The following is a 16113-nucleotide window of genomic DNA, read 5'->3' as shown; positions in this document are numbered from 1 at the left end:
TGAAAATCGCTGATATTTGTGAAAAAATGTGATAGTGTCCTTAAGGCCTCCATTTATGCAAAAAATTTACAAATTGTTACTTACGCACTTCATCTACAGTTCACTCATGTCGTCAATTATACTAAAGAGTTACATTGTAAAAAAATCATTTTAGCCATTGATTCAGAACATTTATGAGGCTGTAATGATGGGTTTGCATCCTTGATGTACTTTTAATTCAGAGCAGTGTGACTGCGCGCGCAGTTCTAACAAGTCGCCAACAGCCATAACTCTTAGCGCTGGCCGGAGCGAGCCACGTGTGTTCCCCGCAGAGTTTACAAGAATTCCGTCAAAACAACAGTGAAAAACAGTGATCGTTGTTAAGAGTGATAGTGCTGTGGAAATATAAAGTGAACTAGCCGTAGTAACAACCGCTGCCACTCGATAGGATAACTTTTGATAACGGTGAGTGTTTGTTGAAAACTTTTAACGCGATTTTGTCTAGAGTACTTTGTATTTAAAAGTTAATGAATTAAGAAGTAAAACACTTTTTAATTCATTATGAATTTAATGTTAATAATAATATAATCTTAATATGCAACAGTTACACCAAGTTGAGTGCTTAATATTACTGATACAATATAATTAATATTGTGATAACTTATTTTATCATGAAAAAGTATACAATTATAATAATTATTCAGACTGATTGTGACTTTAAATATTTTTAGTATAAGTAGTCGTCTTAACAGATAATTATAATAACACACAACTTGAAATTATTGTTTATCTCCAATAAAATATTATTAAGCTTTTATGGCAATTGACAAATGACAACTGCTTTACCAAGTTAAACCGAACTTCATTTGATAAGATACGATTTATTTTAGTATTCTTTACCTATAATATCTTGTAAAATATTATCTAAAAATTGAAATTGTTTTATAATTCATTTTTATACTTACTTAAAAGTTAGCCCTGAATTGTTTCATTTTCTAAACATAGATACTACATTATATTTCCAAGAATTTAATCTGAGCGAAAATACGATACCATATCTTAAAATTTTCTCGATAGAAAAAAATCACAAATTTTCACGAATTTTTATTGCCATAACCGTGCACTAAACCAAGACGTGAATATTACCTACACATTGTAATTCTATCATTGAGACACGACCTGGCGGATTTTTTAAATGTTGTATATTATTAATTATCGAGTTATTAAGAAAAAACTAACTTGGCGATGATTCCGCGTCGCCCTTTTTCACCTGGCTTAATATGAAAGTGGGGTTGAGTGTGAAGAGAGAAGGACGATGTTTGATTTTTTGGGTTAATCGCCCTCTGCTACACAGTAAGATAAAGTTCATTTTACTTGTGTTCTGCATAATAATTATGACAGGCTAAAAAATTTTGAGAGATTTTCGGTTTTACAAAATAATGTAGGACGTTTTACAGTCTAAAAATCATGAAAATCGTGTGACGTACTTTATGAATAGTCCCTACTCCCTTATCATTTGTAATTACTGCAATCAATGTCTTTTGAAATTATTTCTAAGACTTTTTCTACAAAATGTTGATGTCTGCATTCTGAATATTTAGTAGCTAGGTTATTTTCTGGTTTTTATAATTTTAAATACGGTTTCCATGCCTTCTGAAAACAGTGAGTATCAGTATTTAAATTATAGAATTAGGCTATTTGCGCCAGTCTGGGTCACAATTTTTGGTTTAAATATCCAAAATATCCGAATTTAGTACTTAGGGTAATGTGAACGGGCACTGGAATGCAATCCAGTGCATTCCAGTACCTACCCGTTTACATTATTCCAGTAGAGTGGAATGGAATGGAATGCTGGTCGAATTATTATACCCGCTCAAAATCAAAATCAAAATATTAATTATTTCTAAATAGGTTAACAAAGTTAACACTTTTAGAACGTCGTGTCTACATGAGGCCTACCACTGGTCCGGGAATTATTTTTCGTAAAAAGGGTTCCAAAAATTTTTCGCTCGCGTATTAACTAATATAGATATATATATTTTCATGTCATTATTTAAAACAAAAAAATCAACCATAAAAATGTATTGTATTTCTTTATGGCGTAACATAAAAAGTTAAAAGGGTTCCAAAGTTTTTCGCTCGCGTATATAGATTTTCATGTCATTATAAACAAAAAAATCAACAATGAAAATGTATTATATTTCTTTATGGCGTAACATTTAAATTGGTAACGTTATAGCCCTGAACTTTGAGAGTAAAGTGGTAAATTGTATTAATTTAGACCAGTGTTTTTCAACCTTTTTTTAAATACGACTGAAAATTACATTGCAATGTACCATCGAGGAAGTTGATTCCTATGCAATTGACAGACCAACGTTATTTGGTCGAATATGTCAATTCAATGTTAATTGTGATCTGTCAGCTGGGTTTGACGTAACGCAACCAAACTACTTAGGTCCCCGATTTGCATAGGAATCATCTTCTCTGATAGTACTATCGAATATATTATGTTGATTTATACTACGGCTGATCTAAGTAATTAATCGCAATTCACATTATGTCAAACCTAGCCAACGGATTACGACTAATATTGAATTGAAATAACCCTACAAAATTACGTAGGTCCGCCATCTGCCTATGAATTTACTTCACTGATAGTAGCTTCATTACAATTTCATTTTCATCAACTTTCTAATTTTAACTCGTAGATTTTCGTTCCTTTAGACATTTTTGAAAATGATTTCATTTCTCTCTTCCCTTGTGCGACTACAGACAGTTGAGATAAAAGTAGACTGTTTGATAAATCAATACACAGCCTCAACTAGAAGTGAAATCTCCAGGGGCTTGAAAATTTTCAGCGAAATTCTTGCTGCGGTAGCTAAGCTAAGTGTAACCAATTCTGTAAACAAATCGCTGCAGCTCTGAAAATATGGATTTAATGTAAGCTATTTATTCAGAACATAGTAGATTTATGCGTAGTAAACACACGAATATTAATTTGTTAAATTAGTTTATCGCGCGGGAACCGTACATTTTTTATGGACAGAAAGTATCCTTTGTCCTTTCGAAGGCTCAAAATCCATATCAACTTTCAGCATAATCGGCTCAGCGGTTAGGGCGTGAAGAGGTAACAAACAGACAGACACATTTTCGCATTTATAACACGTTAAACGCCGACCGGAATTCTACGACTTTCCGCTTAGGCCATGGGCACCATTTGAGCGACACTAGAATGTTCTGTTCGGGCCGTGGGGGACACCATATGACGGCGATGTAGTGTCGACTTCCAACCCTTCTGGCCGGCCAACGATTATGTAAACTTAGCTTTTGTCAATACAAAGAGACCCGCGTGGCCCTTTAGACTAATGGGTTTTGCTTGGTTTTCGGCTAACGGGAGGACATTGATTTTTTTATAAGATATTTGTGGGTGAACTTATATATACCCCATATACAGTGTTTATCACACAAAAAATCACGTTTGTTGTATGGGGGGCTTCCATACAACCCTTAAATATATATTTTGTTTTGTTTAATAAGACAATAAAAGAAGTTAAAGGAAGTTATGTAAAGGTTGTAAAGGCGTGGGGGGTGACCCACATCGCGTCCAACATCGCGACCCGCGCGGCTCCTTATAATGAAAATCTTAGTTTCTGCTCGCGCAGGCCATGGTGAGTGACAGTGGTTTTTGAGCATATAATTATAATATAATTATATGTAGTAATTATCAATATATTCTATTTGAAATTGGGTTTTAATACATTCCTACGAAATGGAGCAAAAATAACGAATGTGTAAAATTGATAAAAATCATGTTTTTCCATACGGCGCGCAGGGCAAGTGTACTGTCGGCCAACTGCAGGCGTGGCATGGTCACCATAAAAACGGTTTCTTTCTACGGAAGAATATCGATTCCAGTATCGCGGGTGCAACAATTTGATACACTTATAGCTTCCTACAGGCAAAATGAAGCATATTAATTAATAAAATATCCCTTGAAGGGATACATTTTAACTAGTTTAACAATGATTTATAAATGAAAACCTCATCAAATGTATGTAGGGCCACAAAACAGGTTTGAAGTGCTGTCGCGGGTGCAACCAATTTGACCCTCCATTAAGAACTGTGATGAGTTTATATGTGAATACTGCTTAGTGCGAAACTTTTACAAAATAACTTGCCTATATTTCAAAATAGCATAAAACAAAGAAACAATGTAACTAGATAAAAGTAATTATAGTAATAAGTACTAGAAATTATTAACATTTCTACGATCGCGGGCGCAACATCAAAATTCTCAAATGTGTTAAAGGTGAATTAAATCGTAATTCTCTAACAAATTTAAAAATTTTCGACGTGGAATATATAATTATACTAGTAATTTTGTAATAAAACTGCACCAAATTGTAGTTTTTTTTTAATTTTCAGTTGTTTATTGGCCTGACAAAATTATTAGTCTAGATCACTCAAAACGATTGAATAGTGTAATTTATACAAAAAATTCTACGTATTGCTGTATAACTATACTATAACTAAACATTGATTTGAAATATACGCTATTTTAATTTAAAAATATGGGAAAAAACATCGCGTCCTTTAGATGATATTGTTTAAAAACGCTTTAAATTATTCGAATTCCATTTTTACCGATAAAAGTTGTTTTTTTTTAGTAAAAACACATCTTCTTACGTATATTTCAATAAAAAAATGTAACTAATGCTCATTTTAAAAATTCTCGTTGAGGGCCGTCTGTAGCGGAATGTCCCACAAAGTGACAGTTAGACAATGGAAATCCGCCATTTTGTCGATAAAATCTGTCAGTATGTCGATTCTTTTCCATGTCTACTGTTGTTATGCTAGCCCTGCTGGTGTCCCCCATGGCGTTTAATGTGATAATATTATTATAGTATCCAGGATTTAATTAAATGGTTAAGACATGAGGGGGAGATGATAAAATTTATGTTATATGAAATAACATCCATAGACTTTTCTATGGATGTTATTTCATAGGACTGCCCGGGGCGGACGTAATATCCGCAACCGGGACTACCCACTAAAACCCCAACGATGTTCCTACTCCTTAAGGTGGGACGGGAAACGCGTGATACACGACCGCAGACAAATAAAATGACCTAGGACAGGGGTTCCCAATCTTTTTCAGCCTGCGGCGCAGTTACACGTAAAATATTTTGTCACGGCGCGGCGTCTTACTCTACCTAGCTATAAGAAAAGGGAGTGCCTCCGCTGCCGGCGCCGGTTGCCGAAATGGCTGCCGGCGGCGCGGCGCCGTTTTCCGAAGTTTGCCGAGGTCACGCGATGTTTGCCGAATAGGCTCCTGGCGCCTATTCGGAAAATATCGCTTGTCAAATTAAATTCAAAAATATTTATTAATTTCTCCCACAATACAAAAAACACATATACAATCATTATGATGCTTAGTTAAAAATGACAGAATAATGATCAAAAACATCAGCTATGAGCTAAAGGACTATGAAAAGTACAAATGTGAGGATGCATATTTTAATGATAGTGATGATGATGATGATAAATGTGATCTGCATAGTAGCATAATATTATTGCTTCTTTAAACAACGCTGAAACTCTCTAAAATGTATAAGGAGTCGGAAGTTCTGTTCAGTACTTTCGGAAGTATACCTACCACGGGGTGTACTGTGGCACAAAATCTTACTTTTTGGTAGCTGAAAAAAGGTAGTACCTAAAGCTAAGGCAGGTAGATGAAAATTAATCACAAAAAACTAAAATATCCACAGCCAAACATACAACCTCCACCTTTGGAAGTCGGTTAAGAAGTCGAATATTTGAGATTATAATTATTTATTTTTAAAATTTGTTTACCGGCACTGGAACCCAGCGTTTTACGCATTTTCACCGGTTTCCATTTTGAGTGCCAGCGCCGGCAGCCGTTGTTTTATATCTCGGCTGCCGGCAGTATACAGTGTGTAACAAAAATAAGTGATAATACTTTAGGGTGTGTACCTGTTCCTTGTAGAGAATTCACTGTAAAAGTAGCAGCTCTGAAAGAAGAAAGAAGAAATAAAAATGTTTTTCACTTTTGGACGGGCAACGGCCCGAGCGTAACGAGTTTCCCCATACAAAAGTGAAAAAAAATTTGGTCTTTTAGCGCTGCTACTTTCACAGTGAACTCTCTACAAGGAACAAGTACACACCCTAAAGTATTATCACTTGTTTTTGTTACATTCTGTATATACCCGCCGGTTCCCATTACTGATATTTTTGGGTGCCGGCGCCGGCAGCGGGGGCACTCCCATTAGAAAAAGATTTTAGTGATTATTGATCATAGTACAGGTTCCCTAGATTTTTTTTATTACTATCAAGCAATTTTTTCGTGAGTAGCTTCATTTTCATAAGACGAACAACAATTTCCATTTCGAAAATTCTCGAAAGTGGTAGCTAACAGAGATAGAAAGGATTTATATTTCGATTTGATGGTCCTACCGTCAAATAGCACTTGCCATCTTTATTAGAGTAGAGGAGAGTACCTAAGATACCAAACCTAAAAAACACACACACAAACATTTGGTTTCATATTGACGAATCAAAAAAAACATATAAACAGCTGATAATTATAATTCAAGGCACATGAAACTGCATAAATTATCTAGGTTTACGATTTAGGCATAGAACTTTACTACCAAAATTACGATTGCAATATTAATATTGGCTTGTATTATACGATGTTTGGATTTTTGATGAAATATTCGTCTATGAATTATTTACTAGCAAGGTCCCAGGCGATAGTTTATGAGTAAAATTTACATTTATGAACTTTATATATAAAATTCTCGTGTCACATTGTTAGTTACCGTACTCCTCCGAAACGGCTTTACTGATTTTTACCAAATTTTATATACATACTCAGTAGGTCTGAGAATCGGCTACTGGCTACTTTTTATATTGATAAGTGCATTTGTTAAATAAATAACAGTAAATTATTACAACTCGAGACTGACGACAACCATTTTTGTGCGACGGGTTAAAAACCATAAATACATTTCATATTATAAGCTATGGGTAAATTAAAGTGTATGCTTGAACCAATTTATGTACAGACTAACTGTTGCCCGCGACTTCGTCCGCGTAAACTGCATACAAAAAAACTAAAATATATCATCATCCTAATTTTCGGAAGTCGGTTAAAAAGTAGCCTTAATTATTTCTTACTACATCAGCTATCTGCCAAAAAAAGTCCCGTCAAAATCGCTTCAGCTATTTCGGAGATTAGCCGGAACAAACAGACAGACAGACATACAGACAAAAATTTTAAAAAATGTTGTTTTGGTGTATGTAGCGCATATACATTCATATGCATGTAGTAAAAAACGGATCTTTCAATATTACAGACACTCCAATTTTATTTATATGTATGTATGTATGTATGTATGTATGTATAGATGTATAGATTTTGGAAGCTTAAATCACTCTCCTCTGTTGGCAAAATAGGAATCCCTTTTCTTACAGAGGTCTTTTTGATTGATTATTCTGTGTTATAAAAGTTGACCAAACGTGTTATGCTATGGGTAATTCAAAGACAAAGACATTACTTATAGTGAATACTGACAATGAACTTTAATTTCTTAGCTTTAGTCATTGTTGAGAAAAATCGATATCGCTACAGCCAAATTATGCAGGCGTAGCCTTAGGTAATAACATGTCAGATTTTGGTAGGATTGTTTACTGTATGTGCTAGTAGCGCCCTCTGCTCGGAATTTTGCGTAATATTCCCTATTCGTTAGGATTAAAGTGAAATAGAAACAAGCCTTTTTTTCTATACGTTAGAATGAAAGAGAGATAGAAATATGCAGAGTATTCTCTTCGAACTTCTTTCTAGGAATGGTCAATTCTAGAGTATTGAATATTCTTATCTTTTAGTCTAAAATACATACGGACATACGGAAACTAGAACAAGGAATAATTTATAAGGCGGGAGAGAATTTACAAAGCAATGTATGGCTACGGTGAGCCACACTTGGTTTACCTCAAGGTGTCCAAACGCGATTTAAAATTCAAAACGGATGTAATGGAATTGAAGCCGGAATTATAGTAGACGTACTGCTCAGTGTTAATTCATTTGCTAAAAGCTAACTGCCACACTCAGAGACATTTAACCGGTTTATCAGCCAAGTGCGAGCCGGACGTGAATATTTCAAGGGCCTGCCTGTTGACATTATTGATTGCAAAAAGGCAAACAAATCACGTTTTAAGTATGAATTTTATTTTGTATTTGTTGTTCTGTGAAAATTTCATCTCTCTTGCTATTACCGTTCTTGGGATACAGAAGACAAGTGTCTGGAGACAGAAAGACAGTCAGTGAAGTCTTAGTAATAGGGTCCATTTTTTACCTTTTGGGTACGGAACCCTGAAAACTGAGGGCACCACGTATTTTCGGCAGAACAATCTTCATATTATTTCAACTCTCTGGCTTCGAGAGATAAAGCCTGGTGACAGCCAGATGGACAGAATATGGACAGATAGTAAAGTCTTTAGCAATTATAGGGTTCCGTCTTTACCCTTTGATTACTGAAGTCTAAAAACAGTTGCACCATTAAAATCATTATTGAATTTCAAAATGGCTTTAAATAGAAGCGAAGTGGTGTCATTTTTAGGGTAGAAAACCCAAGGCATAGAAAACGGGATCCTATTTCTGCGACTTCGCTGTCCTCTCTATCTGTTTTGGGTCTCCAGCGTAGCTAGCACGGGGTTTCCCAGTCGATTCTTCGGAAGAAAGTAATGGCAGTTTCTTTCCCATGTCTACATATCTTATTCCCGAGCATGGCACCACCCATCGACTTGAGTTTCAGTGGACAAAGACAAGAAACTCTTTCCATAGCAACCATTAAAGCAACGGCAATTATTTTTTTTTGACATTTAGTTTCTTGGTTCTTTTTTTTAATTATGGCACCTCGGCTATAAAACCATGGTCAGTGTCGAGTAAATGGCGGCAAATTCAAAAAATCGACGTGTAGCAACCTTGTCTATAGCCGGAATTATAGTTTTGATCTACGAAATACGAATAATAAAAACCAAGGAACTTTATTATTCGTAGTTTGTAGATCAAAACTATAATTCCGGCTATAGACAGGGTTGCTATTTATTCGACACTGGCCATGGTTTTATAGCCAAGTGCCATAGTAAAAATAAAAACAGAATCAAGAAACTAAATGTCAAAAGCGGATCGTCATGCTTGACATATATATTTTCAAAAGCGAAAGATATCGAGATACGAAAGAAACTTTTACTCCAATGTTTTTCCGGTAAAACTGTCAAAATTTAGTTTCTTTCGTTTGTCTACGTGCTTGTGCTAGCTATGCAGCTGTATATAAAGAATCGTGACAGCTAGACAAATGAAACTTTCACATATGACATGTATTTCTGTTACCGCTCTAACAGCAAAGTATACTTACTAAAATAAAATAAACATTAATTGAGGAACCCATCGAACTTTACATGCTCGATTTTAGTCACACTAATCCTTTTTGCCAGGTCTATTATATCCTTCTATGTACAGAGTAACCCCCAAAACCGATTTCGGTTACAGGGCTTAATGAGGGTTCATTGCGTACAAAGCAAGGTTGAGCATAATTGCTATGTAAATGACACATTGTTTATTGTGTACTATCGATGTTTGGAACACTATCCATACTAATATTATAAATATATACGTGGGAGAGCCATGCTTCGGCACGAATGGGCCGGCTCGACCGGAGAAATACCACGTTCTCACAGAAATCCGGCGTGAAACAGCGCTTGCGCTGTGTTTCGCCGAGTGAGTGAGTTTACCGGAGGCCCAATCCCCTACCCTATTCCCTTCCCTACCCTCCCCTATTCCCTTCCCTTCCCATTTATACCCTCCCCTATTACCCTATTCCCCCTCAAAAGGCCGGCAACGCACCTGCAGCTCTTCTGAAGCTGCGAGTGTCCATGGGCGACGGAAGTTGCTTTCCATCAGGTGACCCGTTTCCTCGTTTGCCCCCTTATTTCATAAAAAAAAAAAAAAAAAATGCGAAAGTGTGCCTGTCTGTCCATCTCTCTGTCTGTCTGTTACCGATTTTGCTGAAAGATAAATGTACGGTTCCTGCGCGATAAACGAATATTGGCGAAACGGAGTTGCGGGCGTCATCTAGTTTTAAATAATAATAAATCGAATAACAGCACTTGAAAGAATAAATTCTTTTTTGTATTTTTAATTAATTATTAATTATTGGATGTGTGGATAGAAAGCTTTATAAAAACAACATTATGCTAACACAACGACATTTTTTTCGGGAATAAGCATTAATATTATAATTAATATCGAACCTAGCGAGTATTTTCGCTCTATTTTTAGGTGATATTGTTTAGAATACACTAACTTAGCAATATTTCGCCTGGGCAAGGTTAGATAGTTTTATTCAATTTATTAAAACATTATTTTACATAGCTAGAAAATATTATAATAACAATTATGCATAAAATAACTGCCGAACGTTATCCTTTCACTGGCAATTGTAAGGCGAATTTCCGAATTAGCATTGAAGCTGAAAGTTGTCTCTTTCATAGCTCAGCTAATAAAGTTCTAACTTCAATGGACAATAGCTTTATTTTTTTGTACGAAAAAAGTGAAAAACCCTTTAGAGCAAACAATTGAAACGGTTGACTCACAATGACTGCGACATTTTTCGACCCGGCTGATTTCACGAGTGTCGTACGTTTTGACAAGTTGGCTTTGGGGCGAGTGCGTGAACTCGTGTGATGACGGTGTGCTTTACTTGTTAATGTACCGATTCCATTTTAGCACGGTATAAAATGCGGCATTGGACGGTGTATGTTTTCTGACATCGCATTTTCATGCGTAAAATTTTTGTATTCATTCAGCAGTTATAATATTATAAATATGCGAGAGCAGGCCTGTTTGTTGCCTTTTTAAGTAGAGCTGAACCGATTGAGACAAAATTTGTCATGGGTATAATATTTTCAGACCAGGAAAATTATTTCAACATATTTTAACCCCTAAAGACGCACGTTTCTCGCGTGCTATACTAGATGTTCTGGTGAACTTTATAATATCATTTCGAAAGGTGACGAATGATGATATTTGTCTAAAAACAACAGAGCCCTTATCCAAGACGTTTTCTTTATAGCTTTTTCATAGAATCGCCGATCATAAAGTTTGGAATTGACATTTACCGAGTCGAACGTCAACTTCAAAATATCGAACGTTTCTGTCAATTCCATACATTTAGATCGGCGATTTTATAAAGAAGGGATAAAGAAAACGTCTTAGCTAAAAAGCATAAGTGCTTAGTCAAGTTGAATTCGCTAGTTTCGATAACGAAATTAGATGTCAAAAATGTATGGGATTTGATGTAACGCATCGCTAAGTGGCATGGCGCTTGCGATACGTTAAGTCAAATCCTATACATTTTTGACAACTAACTTCGTTATCGAAACTAGTGAATTCAACTTGACTAAGCACTCTAAATAGACAGGAGGCATTTGTGTACAAAGAAATCTTTTCTTGCGAAGATTTCGGGATTTCGATTAGGATTAGATTTAGTAAAGATTTGCGGCGCGGTGAAATACGTGAAACAATTTGTTATTGACATCCTGCCAAAATACTTCTGTAGAGTATATAAGTAAGAACACCTTGCTAATTTATAGTTAGCAGTATCGATACTTGTTTACTCTCGTTAAGATGTAAGCAGGAATGTAATAAATTGGTAGCAACGTAATCTTAGCGTTATCAAATGACAAACGTATCTTTTAGAGTGGGTTGCACCAACTTACTTTAATAATAATAATAGTAATATATTTATTCAGTATTTACAATAATGGTGAGATACAATATTATACAAGCTCAAATTAAAACAGTTATTTAAATACGTGGGCAAAGGCAGTTATTTGATTCATTATTTTTTCACAAATAATTCTCTGAAATATCATGAGAGCTCCGAAACGAGTCGGCACATTGTTAATTTATTCAATTGAATATTGCGTCTGCTTTGCTATTCGACTACGACATGCTGGTTCGCTCGTGTGGATACGAATAAAATTCACCTTTCATCTGGGGATAGGTGAGTGGATAGGTGAATGTTTTATCCCTTTGAGTTCACCTAATTTATCAGTGGTAGGTAACTTGTAAAGCATGAAGCATCTGAATCCTAATTCCTAGCCAACACGTCTTCTTTATCACTTCTTTATCGCCGATCAAAATATAATATGGAACGGACATGACATGAGTTAAATGTCAATTGCATATTACTAACGAACGCTGTCAACTTAATATATTTTTGATTGGGAATTCTATAAAGAAGCGATAAAGAAAACATTTTGGCAAGGGCATCTGCTCTATCGATCTTAAAACGTTAATTGTTTGCGTACATAATTTGTAGTAAACTAGAACTACTGGTTCAAACAGCGATTCGAGGCACATAATATAACTTTATTATTATTATAGTTCGGCAAAATTTGTATAAAGTTCTGTGCACCATTAATTTGATTACCGTATACTTTAGGCACATAATATCTAACCTAAATCTGGGACACAAACTCGCATTTAACAGCTTAAGATTTATGTTTCTGCAGTATAGGCCATGGCCTATGGGCGGCACCGTCCTATGGCGTCCTAAGTTGCGGCAGCGTCCTAGGGTGGCGGCAGAATTCGTTCATAAGCTTTGTCCTCACTGTGCCTTTTTCTGTTCGTCAAGGGCATGCGTTATAGCGCAGTCAACAGCGAACGTGAGGCATGCCCGCGACGCATGCCTTCTGACCATATCCAAAACTTCAAAAATGATAACATTGGCGTTGCGTTATTTGACGCATTCAATTATTAAATGCGCCTATATGAAAGTTGATGACGAAAATTAAAGATGAAAGTTCACAGTGTGGACATAGCTATTGGGGCGTGTCAAAATTAAAGTGGCATAAACTCATAAAAATATAAATGCAGTTTTGTGAGTTCTGATAGAATTTTTGAGTCTTTAGGCCATAATGGTTTGGACCATTCACCTATAGACCACGATAACATATTTTCACTATAAAAAATCTCAATAATATTGAGATTATTCATTACTCTACTATTTTACTGTACTTGGCGAAACATTGCGGTAGCGGTCATTGACTCCCTGTCAAGAACTTGTCATTTTCTATACAAAGCCGCGATTGTCAACATCTGACACTTCATTGTCAATCGTGGTTAATATATCGAAAATTAGAAGTTTTTGACAGGGAGTCAATGACGCCTACCGCCCTGTTTCGCCGAGTACGTAGGCAAAGACTTCTATTTAAACTGAGTATGGGTACCTAGAATATTCTATAGTGTATAGTTTGAGTTAGTCGTAGTTTCATTTTTCGATTAGAAAAATCTTACAGAAGTTCAGAACATTAATGAGGTAGCTAATGCACTTTCATATTTTTAATTTTAAAAGTTAAGAAGTTGCGGTATCTTTCTTGGTATTTAGCAAACAGTCAATTTATACTTTTATATTTAGCTGATTCTTAGTAATAAACGCTAACTACAGTTTAAACAAAAATATTAATTTTCTTTTTCTAAGAGGCCATAACAATTATCCGTCGTAGATTTAAATAATTAAAACATCCACATAGGAGTTTAAAGTGTATTTAATGAAAACTATATTTTATTTCATATTATGATATAACAAAGACAACTTACAAATTATAAAATAACCAATTATTTTGCAATATCACATTATTATTGTCTCATTTTGTTATTAATACTTGTAATTTGCTAAATTTCAATGCAGTGGACGGTATAGATGATAGTTTATATATTTATAATATTTCTAGTTAAAGCCCGAGTACCATGCGTGTTTTCGGTATAAAAAGTGTCGTATGTCCTTTATGTAAAGGACACAGGATATAATATATGGACATAGGACCCGCACCTTGAAGTATCTCCATACTAAATTTCATAAAAATCAATTATATTGTAAATCGGTTCTGTGTAAAGAGGTAATATACAGACACATTTTCTCATCTAAGTAAAATATTATCATTATGGATTATAAATAAAAATGAATCCATATATCCCTTGGTCACGACATTACGCGTAAACGGCTGGGCCGATTTTGCGGAAATTTGGTATAGAGATACTTTAAGTCACGTAAAAGAACAGATACATTTTGTATCGGAAAAATGTACGGTTACTGCATAATATATTTTTATAATTTGCGCGTAAATTATTCAATCGATGTACGGGAACAACTAAAAACTAAAGTCCATGCGGACGAAGTCGCGGGCAACAGCTAGTAGATTATAAATACTAATACCCAAATAATTATTATGTGGATTATAATAATAATTTGGGTTACACGTGAAATAACAACAACAAATGGGGGTCGTTCCACAGTTATAATTTTCAGTGGCTCTCAAACATTCGACAGGATTTGTCCACCCACTCCCATTTAAATAATTCATTGCGTATAACGAACCCATTAATTAACTGTTATTTTGAAAAGCGATCTATCTAGTAACGGTATTAATTAACTATTCATTAAGCTTCGTGTTAAACAACATCATTACAACAACGTGGGTTAATAGATTGTATTAATTGGAAAAATAGCAGAAGATCGTGTTACTCCGTTTTGGTTTATATTTGGCTTTCGTCGGCTGAAATGTTATGCCTAAACAGCTAAATTTATAACATGGTAGAGCCATGCTTCGGCACGAATGGGCTGGCTCGATCGAGAAATACCACGGGCTCACAGAAAACCGGCGTGAAACAGCGCTTACGCTGTGTTTCGCCGAGTGAGTGAGTTTACCGGAGGCCCAATTCCCTACCCTTCCCTTCTCTATTCCCTTCCTTACCTACCCTTACCCTGTAATCCTATTCTCTCTTAAAAGGCCGGCAACACACCTGCAGCTCTTCTAATGTTGCGTGTGTCCATGGGCGAGGGAAGTTGCTTTCCATCAGGTGACCCGTTTGCTCGTTTGCCCCTTATTTCATTAAAAAATATCCCCCCTACCCTCTTTTAACCTATGCTAACATTATAAATGAGAAATTGTATGTGTCTGTCTGTTACCTCTTTGCACCTAAACCCAACAACCGATTTTGATGTGGTATGGAGATACTTTGTGACCCGAGAAAGGACATAGAATACTTTTTATCCCGGAATATTCTCTCGTCCGACTGTTTGAGTCTCAAAACAGTTTCGTAGTAGGTCTACTTTAGGCGCAAAAGAGTTGCGGGCGCCATCTAATTGAACATATCCATACGAAGTCTATGTCTGTCATGTAACTTTTACATGCATCAGACAAAAATAAGAGATGTTTAAATATTTTTATTAGTAAGGGGTATTCCATCTGTTATTTTAGTAATGCCGGGGCCGCACGTGCGTAGTGCTTCGTGCTTAAAACAATACCATTGGACGATCTGCGTGTATCGTCCAATGGTATCATCTCAGCACGAAGCTTCGTACGATAGACGCATGTGCGGCCGCGGCATAAGGGGTATTATTAAGGCATTCTACTAATATATGGTAGTGCTCAACAATTTTCGTGCGTAACTATGAAAAATTCAGAACATTTCCGATATCCTTTCCATTGATTAATTTCGTTGCGCGTACCAAAACGGATTAAGCTTGTCCCTCGGGCACCCCTGAGATCATACCAAAGGGTTATCATGGTTACCATGACTATTGATTATGACCATGACATCTAAGAGTCGGATTTACAGTTTAAGCCGTTGGCCGTTAAATTAAAACGTAAAAAATCACTACTTCCATATCATGGGAACACCTTTAAAATGAATTCTATCCAACAAAAAAAATGTCATCAAATTATAAACGAGGAACTTATCTGCGAATAAACAATTAAAGCATTATTATAATTAAGAACCCTCCACATTTTATGAAGTCGGTAAATAAAACTAAGTAAAGAATTAGTACAAATCTGTTGAGTTAACCTAATACCTACCTAATGCTCTATTTTTTCTGTGGTTGAGTTGGGAAGCGTCAGTGTATATTGTAGTAGTTAATAGTTATTAAATCAGTACTCACTACAGTTCATTTCACCCTTCACAAACAACGTGCGGTTGGGGATCGCCTGCAAACGACCAAGCCGCAGATTAGAGTGCATGTTAATTTATTTTGAACTTGACGT

General features: G+C 35.6%; 1 protein-coding gene across 1 annotated transcript in view; it reads left to right on the top strand.

The window, feature by feature from the left end:
• Window positions 1-258: 258 nt before the first annotated feature.
• Window positions 259-16113, top strand: part of LOC121727969 (TWiK family of potassium channels protein 7-like) — a 70314-nt gene continuing 54459 nt past the window's right edge. The window contains exon 1 of the mRNA XM_042116053.1: window positions 259-444. The gene's annotated coding sequence lies outside the window, so the exon portion shown is untranslated. The remainder of the gene's footprint in view (window positions 445-16113) is intronic.

Source organism: Aricia agestis, chromosome 6 (genome assembly GCF_905147365.1).
Source record: "Aricia agestis chromosome 6, ilAriAges1.1, whole genome shotgun sequence".
Classification (NCBI taxonomy): Eukaryota; Metazoa; Arthropoda; class Insecta; order Lepidoptera; family Lycaenidae; genus Aricia; species Aricia agestis.
This window is presented reverse-complemented; position numbering and strand designations above follow the sequence as displayed.